Source organism: Physeter macrocephalus, chromosome 21, assembly GCF_002837175.3.
Source record: "Physeter macrocephalus isolate SW-GA chromosome 21, ASM283717v5, whole genome shotgun sequence".
NCBI classification, from domain to species: Eukaryota; Metazoa; Chordata; class Mammalia; order Artiodactyla; family Physeteridae; genus Physeter; species Physeter macrocephalus.
Genome location: NC_041234.1, coordinates 117,924,699 through 117,938,750, shown reverse-complemented (window position 1 = coordinate 117,938,750; position 14,052 = coordinate 117,924,699). Strand labels below are relative to the sequence as shown.

Sequence of the window (14,052 nt, the reverse complement as noted above, 5' to 3'; positions counted from 1 at the left end):
TGTGTGCGGCCTGCACAGGTAGGGGCCCCCGGAGCACAGGCATGCTGAGAGCCAGTGAGAAACACACGTCCGGTCGCGCTGTTCAACGTTACACCCTTGTTCCAAAGCCTCCTGTGGCTCCCTGCTGCCCACAGCTCTAAATCCCAACTCCTCAGCCTGGTGTTCCACAGGTGGCCCCAGCCTCCATGTCCAGATTCATCTTCTGGTGTTTTCACACATGCTTCTGGGCCTCCTGCCCGGCTGGACTGTTGATTGGACACCAAACAACTCGGGTTCTTCCGGCCTCTCTACCTTTGCTTATGTATTTCCCGTGCCTAGAATGCTGCAGCTCTCCTGTCAAAATCCCACCTGACCTTCAGGGCTCATCTCAAAAGGCTCGTCCTCCGTGAAGCCTGGCCCAAGTTGCAGCACAGCCCTGGTGCCCTCCCTCCCTCGCTCCGCCAGCCACGAGCCTGTCTGTACCTCTCTGACTCTGCAGGCCTTTGCCCTAAGCTCTTCCCGTTTCACCGTTTTACCAGAGACGTTTGGGGTTCCCCCAAAGCTTCCCTGATGAACTCACTGCTGACCCATGGCTGGGGCAAAGGGGGGTTCAGGGTGCCCTCCAAATGACGGAATCTGGACCCAGAGGGAAGAGATGGGGTGACGCACGTTGCAGGGCTCACCACAACACCTGACGTTTCCCACCCCTCCCCCAGCTGCTGCGCATGTGCAGAGGCTGTTGGCTGTGCCCACCTGGAGGGCCCCCCTCCACCTGCTCCTCCGGCCTCTCCCCTGGCTCCTGGCCCCCTGCAGCTGTGTGCCCCCCCCCTCCCGCCTTCCCGCCATGCAGAGGCCACACCCCACAGCCCAGGCTCTGAGCCCTAGGCTCCTGGAGCATCCGCTCAGGGCTTCTTAACTCCTCCGCTGCATAGAGTCCTAAGCCCGATGACCAGGGTTTTCTGATCCCAGCAGACTGGAGGCCACAAGCAACGGGCGCCTGGACAGACAGATGCCCGTGGGGAGGCCCAGGGTGGTGACTGGCCCACGCGGAGGACGTACAACTTGACCTGGGAGGCTGGCGGCCGTGCTGTAGTTCCAGGTTCTGCCACCTCCCAGCTGTATAAGCTCCTGAGCCTCGGGTGTCTCCTTTGTCAAATGGGGTCATAGTGGGACCTGCCTTACTGGGGTGTAGTCAGAGTTGCGACCCTCCCTGTATGGGACCACCCTTGGCAGGGCGCCTGGCCCATAGGTTGTTTGTCCTCAGAGAAGAGGCTACTGTTATGTACTCCAGACACCCCCAAAGACAGGAGGCAGGTATTGAATGAAACATGTTGACTTTAAGGTGAAACATGTTGGGATGAAAGCTCGGTCCTGCACGTGGGTCGGAACCCTGTATGACATCGGGCAAACGGTGAGTGTTTTGAGATGTCTGGCAAAAGGTCATTCCATGCCAGGTGAGGGGCCAGACTGGGGCACTTGCGGAGCACACGTGGCTTTTTGCCCTGGTGGGGTGGACGAGAGCCACTGGGAAATCATTTTGAGCTGAGGTATTATTTCGAGTTGAATTATTTCTTTTCACCATGTTCTGAAACAAGTTTAATTTTCTCAGGGACGTTGGTGGTGGTAGGAATTTTTAAGACTCACAATGGAAACAAATGGGAAATTGTTAAAATATTGATTGCAATTTCCTGGTGACTTCACTGTTTAAAAAATAGGAACCTTTAAGAAAAAAGCCCTCATTAGCAAGCGAGCAGTTAATTAAAGGGCTGTAGAATGGCTTGCATTGATTTCACCATGAAACCAGAAAGCCATGGCTACAAGTCAATTTTTCCCCTGCAGCTCCTTGCTTACCATAAATGCCACTTCCAGAATGCCACAGGTAATATCATCAAAGCATAGATAAAGACGGGAAATGGTTATTGAAACAGAGATGGATAAATAATTTAGGGAATTAACGTAAATCCAGATGGCTGCCAGTTTTCCTCTTGCACCATACATACAACTGAAAGACACTGTCAGAGCTTTTATATAGAAAAAAGTATGCAGATGGCTTGCTAATTATTACTCTTTATGCAATGACATTTTTTTCCAATAGCACATGCACGACTCAGGTCCCACATGGGAAGAGGCTCCATCCACTATTCTAGGACCCTTCAGACCATTTGCAATTTTGTGATTAGGAAAAAAACACACACACACGACAAAACCCAGGCCTGTGGCTGTCCTAGCAACCAGCTGGGCTACTGCTGCGCCATCACTACAATTCAGAAGGTTAATATGACGTAACACCAGGGAACCAGCCGGAGCCCAGCATCGAGCAGGCATGCTATCCAGGCAGACGTCAGCGGGGGCGGGCGGGGGGGCGGGGGAGGGCGGACAAAAAATGGACAACGTGCTCCCGCTGTTCTACGTTTGGAAACACGATCATCTTAACGATAAAAGCAGCCCAAACTCTGGGTACACCAGTCCCTGTGCTTCACATCGTGAGCTCAATGAAGCCTCATAAGAACTAATTTCAGAGTTGAGCAAACTGAGGCTCAGAGACGTTCAGCAACTTGTCTGAGATCACACAGCTACTCACCGGTGAAACCAAGATTCGAATGTCCTAGGTGGCCTGGGACCCAGCAGCCTCCACAAAATCCCATTAAGACAAAGCTCACCAGGGGATTGGGAAGGAACACGCACCTCTTCACCTGTTACCAGCTCTGAGCCCGGCGCTTCGGCCCTTTGCTAGTTGGCTGGCTTACACCAGCTCATGAGAAAGGACTGCTACATCTTTAGCAATTTTGTGACCTTGTTGATGACTCTTTGGTAGCTTGAAATTGGCCGTGGTGGGAGTAGCTACACCACAGAAATGGGCAAATGCTGCAAATCAGGGCTGGTTGTAAACACTTACCAGCATCCCATTGCATGCGGGCATTAGAGCCAGACTGCCCGGTTCAAATCCTGGGCCCACTGCTTACCGTGTGGCCTGGGGCAAGTTTCCTAGTCTGCAATATGGAGATACGACAGTGCCTGTCTCATCGGCTTGTTGCGAGAGTTAAACATAATAATCCATGTAAAAGCACCTGGCACAATAGAAGTGATGGGCTAGTGTTAGTTGTAAAGATAAGTGTACTGCAACTACTAATTATTACTATGACTATTATTATTATATTAGGCAGCCATCCACTTTCATCTAGAGTCCAGCAACATGTCGTAAATATTCTCCCTGCCTCTGGTCTCGTACACTCCAGTGCATCCTCCTCATAGGAGGATTATTATTACCTCATTCCTCCCTTGCTCAAAATATTTCTATGGCTCCCTATTACCCTCAGGGAAAAGTCGCTGCTCCAAAATACCAACATCTCTTAGCCTGCTCGGGCTGCCATAACAAAGTACCACGGTCTGGGGGCTTAAACAACAGAAATGCATTATCTCCCAGTTCTGGAGGCCAGATGTCTGAGATCAAGGTGTGGGCAGGCTTGCTTCTTTCTGAATGCTGTGAGGGAAGGCTTCGTTCCAGACTTCTCTCCTTGGCTTGTAGATGGCTATCATCTCCCTGTGTCTCTTTACATTTTCTTCTTTCACTGCACGCCCTGTGTCCAGGACACAATTCAACCCATCACAGTCTGCCCTCTGGCCCCCCCCCCACCCCCGCCAAAGTCTGTGTCTTTCTCACGTGAAAAATACATCCAACATCCCATCCCAACATCCGCAAAAGCCTTAACCCAATTCAGCATCAACTCTCAGTCCAAAATCTCACCCACATGTCATCTAAATCAGGTATGGGCGAGACTCAGGGTATCATTCGTCCTGGGCCAAAATTCCTCTTCATTTGTGAACTTGTGAAACCAAGCAACAAGTTATCTGCTTCCAAGATGGGTGTAAAGGTTATTTTGTTTTTCCTTTGAATGCAGCTTTTTTTTTTTCTTAGAAATATATTGGAGACATTTTTTCAAATTAATAGGCAAAGATCTATGTTAACATTTTTAACGTCTTCATAGTATTGCATTTCACGTGTCTTAGCATTTATGTAACTTAACATATACTAATGAGTGTTCAAGTTGTTTTCAACCTTTGGCCGTTATGAACAGGATGTATCTTTGAATTAAAATCTGCAATCACACACAAATATGAAAAATTTTATTTAGACGACTTCGTTCTGTGAGTCACAAATACTAGATAAATGCTCCAATGGGTAATGGTACTTATTTTAGAAACCTTTGAAACTGTCATTCCGCTCGGCATTATATGTATGTTTCTCCGTTAGCTCAGAATATTTCATGTTTCCCCTCACGTATTCCTTTGGAGGAGTTAAAAGGTGGTCATTTCTATCTACATTTAACATACTGACTTCCAGTTGGAGCATCCAAAGTTATAAACGTGGGAGAGGCAATACTAACTAAATCTAAGGAACATAGTTGCTTGCGTCTACTTTGTGTTCTTTCCAACGGACCAGAGCTTTCCCCTGGTTCTTGGTGTGGGAGGATCCCTGGGGAATTGACTAGCCTGATTTCTCATTCCTGCCTCTTTTCCTTCAACTGTACTGATCTTTTCTGTCTTCATTCAATATCTCCTTTAAATTTGCCTGATGTCAGAATACCTCCCATTAGTCTCCCTTTGATTGTAATAACTTCTCTACTCTAAAGCGCCTTAGCAATTAAATACAGCATTCATTGAAGGTTTATTTTGCAATCTTGAATTTCATGTGGGTATCTCTGCTCTTCTCTAGTCTGTAACGTGGTCACCAGAGACCCAAGACGCTATTTATTTAGAATCCCCTAAAGGCATCTCGCGCTTTAAATAACACACATATTGAATACAGTATTTTAAACTATACTGTATCTATACAGCAATGAGAAATATTTTAGCTTTTGGACACCATCAATACTTTTTCGTTATATTATGTAAAACTATTCATTTACTGTATTAATTAATTTAAAGAGAAAGGGTACTTCAGGTAGTTTTCAGTTCTACTTTGAGTTCATTTTAGAGAAGCGATTTGCAATACAAAATCCATGATTTGGATTTTTTTTTTTAATTTATTTTTGGCTGCGTTGGATTTTCGTTGCCGCGCGCGGGCTTTCTCTAGTTGCGGCGAGCGGGGGCTACTCTTCGTTGCGGTGCATGAGCTTCTCATTGCGGTGGCTTCTCTTGTTGCGGAGCACGGGCTCTAGGCGCGCGGGCTCAGTAGTTGTGGCTCTTCACCACCAGGGAAGCCCCAAAATCCATGATTTTTGAATGTTGAAAACCATTAGACTAGAATGAAAGAAATATATGGAGCTGTATTACATATAAATATTATTACAGCATGGTTTTAAAAAAATGCTTGATAGTTAAGTCAATCTCATTTGACTTTTTATGTTATTTACTATAGCGTTTTTCGAAGTACCTTTTAACAGAAATGCATACCGTTATACAATTTGTCCAGCTTTTGAATACAATTTTCCATACTTTCAGAAGAGATCAAATGATGGCAATACAGTTTGGAAATCCTTGTCACAGATCCATTTCTTAGGATTTTCATCTCGGAAATGTTGACTTCCATAAGCATCAGGACCATACTTGCTTGATAAATGCATTGTCGGGACGTACTTTTTATTTTTATGGTAGAAAGAAAATGGCAAAAACGTATTGTCATTCACATCCCGAGTGCATTCCTGTCTCTGGAGCTGTGCTCTGGCCCCATTTAGCCCATCGATGGGTTCTGCCACTTGCAGCGTCGGTTCCAGAGGCTTGTAGCGCTGTTCCCATACTTCAGAGACATCGCAGAAGGGTCCCTGACGTCGTTTCCTATCAATGGGTGGCAGAATTCCGGACGGAGGAAAGGACCAGGCCCTCGGCAAGCCAGCCAGCTGCCAAGGCTGACAGAGTGCTTCGGCTTCACTTTAGGTCTTCAGTGCATTAAAAGCTTTGCCTTCTGTAACCACAGCTCCCATGGATCAGGATCTTTTCTGAATGGTGGGTTGTATATACCTGGAATCTGCTAGTGTTGGAGGGTCTCCCGCAGAGGTGGTGGTGGGGGGGGGGGCGGCTGTGGGGACAAGGACACTGGCCAAGGTTGTTTTTATGTGCTAACTTGACTGGGTTAAGGGAGGTCCAGAGAGCTGGTGAAGCCTTATTTCTGGGTGTGTCTGCGAGGGTGTTTGTGGAAGATCTTTGCATTTGAATTAGTAGACTAAGCAAAGAGATCTGCCCTCTCATGCAATCCATAGGGAGCCCAAATGAAACAGGTGAAGGAAGGGCGGATTCCCCCTCTCCTCTTGAGCCCAGATGCCCATCTTTTCCTGCCCTAGAACTTCAGAGCTCTTGGTTCTCCCACCTTCAGACTCTGGGACTTACCCCATTGGCTTCCCGGGTTCTCAGGCCTCCGGACTTGGACTGAACTGTGCCGCTGGTTTTCCTGGGTCTCCAGCTTGCACATGGCAGATCTGGGGGATGGGACTTCTTGGCCTCCATCCTGTGTGAGCCAATTTCTATCATAAATCTCCTCTTCTTTCTCCTATCTGTGTATCTGTCTATCATCTCTTCTCGGTTCTGTTTCTCCGGAGAACCCTGACTAATACAGTGGGACAGGCAGAGGATAGCTATTCCCATTCCAAAAGGGAGAGATTGGAAGGAAAATAGGGACCACGGGTCCCAGGAAAGTCTGAAACCTAGCAGGGCAAATTCCTTTTGATTTTAAGGCTTGCAAATAATCCTCAGGCAGTGGACACAGCCAACAACTGGCTGTTCCAAAACACATTGTTCTTTCACACCTCCATGCCGCGCACTCCGTGTTCCCCGCTGACCAGAGGGCCCTCCTTTCCCTGCTCCCTTGGGCCACTCCTCTCAGCCATCAGGCCTCGGCTGAAGCCTTCGTTCTCTCCTGTGTGACCGTCAAGGACCACGGCCCCTCCTCCCCAAGGTCAGGAGAAGGGGCTGCCTTCTTACAGAGAGCACCTCTGGCGGGTGAGCGGCCGCTCCGGTGGGTCCTTACCGCCCTGGCCTGTAACTGCGGATCCGCCCACCTCCCCACTAGACTGGGTGCCGCTGGCTTTCAGGCACCACCTGTTGTGTATCAGGTTTTAGCCCAGGGCCGGGCGCAGAGCTGCTGTGCGATGTGTGAACGCCTGTGTGTCGGAGTGACGAACCGCACAAAGGAGCCTTTTCTGAACACCTACTGTGTGCAGAGCGTTGGACTTGGGCTGGACACTCTAGAGAGGGCGAGGAGGGGCCATCTCACACTCACCATTAGAGACAACAGAGGTATCGCCCGGCAGAGCTGGAGGGGCCCTTGGCAGCAGGCGCTGGCACCTGACACATATGAACTCGTCAGATCCTCAAACCAACCCTGCGACCCTGCGACCCTGTGAGAGATTATGTAGCACGGTGTAAAGGCAAGCAACCAGGGGCCAGCCTGCTTTCAATCCAGGCTTTGCCACTTAGAAGCTGTGTGACTTTGGGCAGTTGGTGCCTCCCTCTCTGTGCCTCCATTTCCTCTTCCGTAAAAATGGGGCTAACTGGGGTACCTACCGCACGACGTTGGAGTGGGGATTCAGTGACTTCATATCTGTCAGGTGTCAGCTGTCACCCAGCTACAGCCGGTTTCTAGCTGCTGCTGCAAAAATACTCGCCAGTGCAAAGCGTGCTCATCCACCCAGGGCCAGGGCTGGGAGACGCGAGTCCTGTACAGGCAACATGGACAAGTAAATGTGTGCATGTGGGGAGGGGGACCGTGACACCGGATGTCTGTTGGTGGCAGCTCCTTCAAACGATAAGAGGCCTGGCCTGGGACGCAAGACCCCGGGTTCCCAGCTCACTCTTGCACCTGACCCAGCGTGGGACGTCGGGCAAGGTCCCCTCCGTCTCTGGGCTTCGCTTCTGGCTCTCCACAGGCTTGGACCTCCCATCCGCAGCATTTTCCAGAAAGTCCCCCCACTTGCCTTGGTGGTTGAGAGACCAGTCCTAGGTTGCAGGCGGTCACCAATTGTGCTGTAGCTGTAGCTATGCCTTCCCATCCTGCCCCCTGGCCGCACGGTGTGTCTGCCAGCAGGGAAGCGCTGCTGCCTTGCGGAATGAGTATAGATGCCACCTGGTGCAATTCAAGTAACGAAACCAAAGGGCAAGGCCGTGGCTTGCCACTCTTCCTGTGAGCTGGGCCATTCGTCTCCCCAGCCCTTTCTCCCGAGCACAGAGGCAAGCAAGGCCAAGAAGATGCTTCGGTACCCAAGTGCGTTCTCTCCGGGCACCTCATCACTGCCCCAGCACCTCGGGACCTAAGACGCAGGGCAGTCTTCTTGCCCCTGACATGCTGCCCGAGGCTCTTCCGAGGTGGCACTATATGGGGAATTACGGTACTGGGCATTTGCCAGGAGGAAGAGAGTGTGTGCTTTACATGGGACTGAAATGTCCCTGCTGTTCAGAGAAAGGAGCTTCAGAGAAGAAGGCAAAATCAGTGCCTTTTGCAGCAGCCAAATTTCCATCTCATTGCTGTGTGCCCGCAACGTGATGCCCAGAGCCAGATCACACAGGCTGGTGTCACGTTGCATCAGCGGCAAAACAAGCAGCTTTAGTAATCAAGTCCCCTGGATGCGGTGGCAGCTGCCTGGCTGGCTGGCTGGGAGGGCCCCAGTGATCACTTTAGAGATGTGGGGTTCCACGCAAGCCAGACACGGTGCCACACCGAGCCTTGAGGAGGGCTCAGCTTCTTCCCCGTCCTGGCCCTGTCCCCAGGCCTGTCCCACAGAAGCCCTCCTTCCCAGGATGTGTCATTGTCCATTCCGGGGTCCTGGCCCTGTCTGTGAAGCCATAGCCACACGCTGGCTCCTCACTGCCGAAGAGCAAACATCACGGGCACCACCCCACCATGCCACTCTGTGGGCTCAGTGAGGCTGGTGGAATCAGAGCAGAGCCCTCAAGAAAGTTCTGGACTGTAGATTCTGTAGTGTGGCCACGAGGGACCACGTTTCTGTATAGTAGGGTCAACAGCAAGCAGAACATTTCCTGCCCCCGATGGAGACAAGAACCCGCTGTCCCAGCCAAACTCCATGCCAACCTCTCTTGCTCTCTGCTCAGGGCTTGTTCCTGATAATGAAATGGCCATTTTGCCTGTGTAACATTAGCGATTTATTAGTGATTATTGATTTTCTTTTTTTTTTTTTTAATTTGTGTATTTGTGTTTTGGCTGCGTTGGGTCTTCGTTGCTGCGCGCGGGCTTTCTCTAGCGGCGGCGAGCGGGGGCTACTCTTCGTTGCGGTGCGCGGGCTTCTCGTTGCGGTGGCTTCTCTTGCTGCGGAGCGCGGGCTCTAGGCGCGCGGGCTTCTGTAGTTGTGGCCCGCGGGCTCTAGAGCGCAGGCCCAGCGGCCATGGCGCACGGGCTCAGTTGCTCCGCGGCACGTGGGATCTTCCCGGACCGGGGCTCGAACCCGTGTCCCCTGCACCGGCAGGCGGATTCTTAACCACTGCGCCACCAGGGAAGCCCCTGAGTATTGATTTTCAAGTGTGGTTTCTTGGGACTGTGGGGCGGAGCAAATCGAAGGCATCCTGCCTGTGGATCTCCATCCATTTGCTTCAGGCCGCCGGCTCGGATGCCTCGGATGATGCGAGCAGCTCACCCATGGCCCGAAGGGCCGCTCCCTGATGCTCAGTTTCCTTCCACTCACTGTCTCCTGAAGAACCCTCCCTCCCTCTTGCACCACAGCCCTAGCTTTAAGCGGCTTTAAGCCGGCGCTTTAAGCGGCGGCTCTGATGATTTCTTTCCATGGCCCTGACTGGATCCAGTTCCCACCTCTCAGGACCGGCTCTGCCCCCTTTTTCCCCAGAGGCCTCCCTCCTTTATTCTCCCTTAAAGGATTCTTACTTCTTCTGACTGTCCCATTGTTCCCGGGCTTGGAAAGTGGTGGCCTCCGTCCTGTGGCGGGAAGTAAGCAGAAGCCCCTGGGCCAGTAGTCTGTGTTGCTCGTGGCCTTGGTCCTTCCTACCAGCAGCTTCCTGGGTCTGGAAATAATCCTAAGCGAGGCGGCTCAACTCCTTCCCCAGCACCATACGAGGCGTGGAAGAAAGATCTGGTTTTTTGTTCTGGGGTTTTTTTTTTTTTAAAGAATGAAAAAGAAGAAAAAGGGAGGGCTATTTCAGACGTGCTTAGCCTCACCTGTCTCTTACTCTAGTTCTTTCTGTGTGGAGGTTCAACAGACTTCGTGCGGGTACAGCTCGAGAGCACCTCACCCCAGGTGCTTAGCTGCACGCCTCTATCCGGGCCTCCTTCGCCGCTATGGCATGGAGGTCCAGGGCAGCTTGTTTGCCGTGCGCACGCGCCACGTGATGGGCAGTTAGGTTCCCACGGAGGGAAACTGGCCAATGGGGAGAGGAGAGGAGAGGTAACTGCTCCCCTTCCTCCCCCTAGTTCCGACACATATTTCATTTGGCTTCTCAGAGGGTTATACGGCATCCGACAACCAGTCACCCACCATATGGTGCATAATTAGATACCGTATCCTTGTTCTGGCTCTTCCTCCTTCCCGATTTTGCCCCCCTGCTCACCCCCACCCCTGCTCGCCGGGCCCCCGTTTCCCAATAAAGACACATGCATATAACCCTTTGTCTTAGGTTCTGCTTTCTGGGGAACCGGGTAGTTGGTACTGTGAAGGGCCTCAGAAATCCTGAGGATAGGATTTGGGAGCTGGACCTCTAACTAGTCAGTGGTAATAAGGACCCCCTTTCTGGTGGCAAAAGGGATGTGGTAACTTCTGACGTGCAGTGGCATCACAGTAATTCAGATTTTCACCTGTGAGGCACGTGGCTCTGCGGTAGCTGTAGCCCTCGAAAGCATGGGGACAACAGGGATCATAAGGGTCTGGGGGCTGTCTGGCTTTTGTTACTTTGAGAAACTCGCCGTAAAGAAAATGGCGGACTTGGGTCAGCCAACCATCCGTTCAAAACAGCCCGTGAAAACTAGAGGGAAAGGCATTTAAAGGGGTCCTTGTGTCCTACAGCAGTAGATCAGACCATGACGAAAATCCGACCCAATATCAAATTGTAAAAATACAATGTAGCAAAGGAGATCAAATAGAGCCCCAATAGTTTTCTGTATCAAGGTCTCAATGGGAAAACAGTGGGACTTGGAGAGCTTGAGTGGGGACATTTGGGTGGATAAGCCTGAGACTGTTGAACCCCCCATACTCTCTGGAAACCTTCACCACCTCTCATTGCCTTCAGAGTGCTAAGCAGGGTTAGCTCTCAGTGTAGCCTAAGCTTGGAAGTACAGTTCTTGTTCTGAAAGAGAGTAGCTTGCATGAGAATTGCAGAAACTGGCTAATACATGCGAGCAAGAGTTGTGACAGTGCTGATGGGAGTTGGCTATTGAAGACGGTGGACCCAGGGAATTGACAGGGGAGAATTTATTGACAAGAGTGGCACTCACTTGTGCCCAGGGATTCAATGTTCAGACAAAAACGTTGGGAAAGGGTCCTAATACTCTCCTGGGATGCTCCTTGAAACTTGGACAAGACAATAGCCTATAATAAATGAGATGGAGTTGCCCTAACGTTCTTGGTATGGTAGCACGATGTTCGGAGACGTGTTAGGACAGATACATTACGTGATACCAGAAAACCTACCGTTTGACTGTGTTCCTTGCGTAGGGCAAAGAACGCTTCTGTCATCAAGGCAGTATATGAGAGGGGCACTGGCACATTTGAGAATCTTTGTAGCTAGCTGGCTTCTCTAGGTTCAGTGTTACAGTAGGAGATACCACCATGGAACTGGGTTCCTTTGGATCAGTGGAGATAATGAGATTCTATTGCTAGAATGGCAGAGGCCAGGTGGCAACACGTAGCCGTTATTGTAATGGGAAGCAAAGTCAGACTAGCAACTGGGGTGCCATGCCTGCTGGGATCTGTACAATGACCAACAGACCATGTGTTCCTAGGACAGATAGGTGGATCGATAACTAGGGTGTCACTTGATTAGTGTAATTTTAAACAAAATCTAAAGCTTATGAGCAGAAGGTGGGCGTCAGCCACCACAGTGAAAACCTCAGTTTCTTATTCAGTTTCCAGATCTACATCACTTTCCAAACCCAGAGCCCAGATTGAAGGGGAGACTGGTCTCCTTTTGGAAGAACCCTACGGTGCCACGACAGTTCCGTAGGACAAATGTTCTCCCAATCCTTCCCCAAAGGGACCTAAGGACATTTGTGATGGTAACTGCGCTAGGAAAAGGGAACTACTTACACTTTTTGAGAGCTGTTGAATACAGGGTATGAACTTACATCAACATCAGGAAACCCCAAATGCCATCACGGTTTTCTTGTTCGAGTGGGGACTTACTGAAGTCAGATGATCAGTGGAATTCTGGCCCAATGGTCTAATGGGTCTGTGGACCCATCCATCCCGTGTCATTTCCCTGGCTCCCAAGTATATATAATCGGGATAGATACCTTTAGCAGCTAGAAGAACCCTCACATGGGTACCTGACATGTGGAGTAAGCATTATTTTGATAGAAGAAAATCAAGTAGAAAATGCTGAAACTGTTTGCTCCCTCAACCAAGATAGTAAATCAGAAGCAACAGAGGAGGAATTGCCAAAATTAGTTCCACTATCAAAGACTGAAGGGATGCAAGGGTGGTGGTCCCCATCACATCCTTGTTCAATTCACCTACGTGGCTCCAGCAAAAACCAGATGACTTGTGGAAGATGATTGCGGACAGCTTACTGTAAACTTAACTAGGTGGTCGTTCTAGATGTGGCTGAACTGCTGGATGTGCCATCTTTACTAAAGCAGACCAGAACATCCTTTGGCACTCGGTGTGTGGCTATTGGTCTGGAAAGTGCATTACAGTAAGTCCCCTACATACGAACGAGTTCCGTTCCAAGAGTGCGTTCGCAAGTCCAATTTGTTTGTCAGTCCGACAAAGTTAGCCCAGGTATCCAACTAACACAATCGGCTATATAGTACTGTATTGTAATAGGCTTATGATACTTTCCACACAAATAATACATAAAAAACAAGCACAAAAAATAACGAAAATATTTTAAATCTTACAGTACAGTTCCTTGAAAAGCACAGTAGTCCAGCACAACAGCTGGCATCCAGGGGCTGGCATCGTGGGAACAGGCAAGAAGAGTCACTGACTGGAGGAGGCGGAGGAGGTGGGAGAGGGTAGAGCTGCAGGATCGTCAGCAACAGGAGACGGAGGGCGAGCTGCAATTCCACTCACACCGGATGTTGATGGAACGCACGTGCGCATCTTTGAAAGTTCGTAACTTGAAGGTTCCGATGTAGGGGACTTACTGTCCCCGGCCGTAAGTGGGATTAAGAGCAGATTGCCCTTATACAAGAAGGCCAGCAGTACATATTCACTATTTTACCCCACGGTTAGGCGAATCTCTGCTCTCAGCTGTGTCCCAGCGTAGTCTGTAGGGGCCTTGATCTTCTTGACATTTCGCAGAGCATCATACTGGTCCACCATATTGATGAAATTGCTGACATCAGGCTAATTGGACCTGGTGAGCATCAAGTGACAAGCACCTCAGATGTCCTTGTAAGACACATGCAAATAAGAGGGTGGGAGGTAGAACCCAAGGAGATGCATGGGCCTGCAACGTCAGGGAAATTTTTAGGGTTCTAATCATCTAAAACATGCCATGAAAAAGACAAAGGACAAATTATTTTTCCCTTGAATCACCCATGCTATAAAAGAGACACAACACTTAATGGGTCTTTTTGGATCTTGGACGCTGCAGAGAATGCAGTTGGGAATTTTGCTCTAAGATATTTATTGGGTTGTTCAGAGGTTGCCAGTTTTCAGTGGAATTTAGAACGAGGGAGGGCTCTGCAGTGGGCTGAGGCTGAAGTTTGAAGTGCTCTACCTCTTGGGCCTAATGACTCAGGTCTGATGGTGCTAGAGGTATCTGGGGTGGATGAGAATGCTGGGTGGAGTCCTTGGCAAGCTCTAATAGCAGAGACACCTAAGTGCAGGCTCCTAAGGTTTTGGAGAAAGGTCATGCTTTCTGTGGCAGAGGATTTTTCTCCTTTTATAAAAGGGCTCTTCGAGTGGCTATTGGGCCTTGGTAGAGACTTAGTGTTTGACCGTGGAACCCCAAGTAACT

The 14,052-nt window shown here is 49.9% G+C and overlaps 1 pseudogene; it reads right to left on the bottom strand.

Annotated features, from left to right (window-relative positions):
- Positions 1-5,375: 5,375 nt before the first annotated feature.
- On the bottom strand, positions 5,376-13,412 carry LOC102990184 (spermatogenesis-associated protein 17-like; annotated as a pseudogene).
- Between the last annotated feature and the right edge of the window lie 640 nt (positions 13,413-14,052).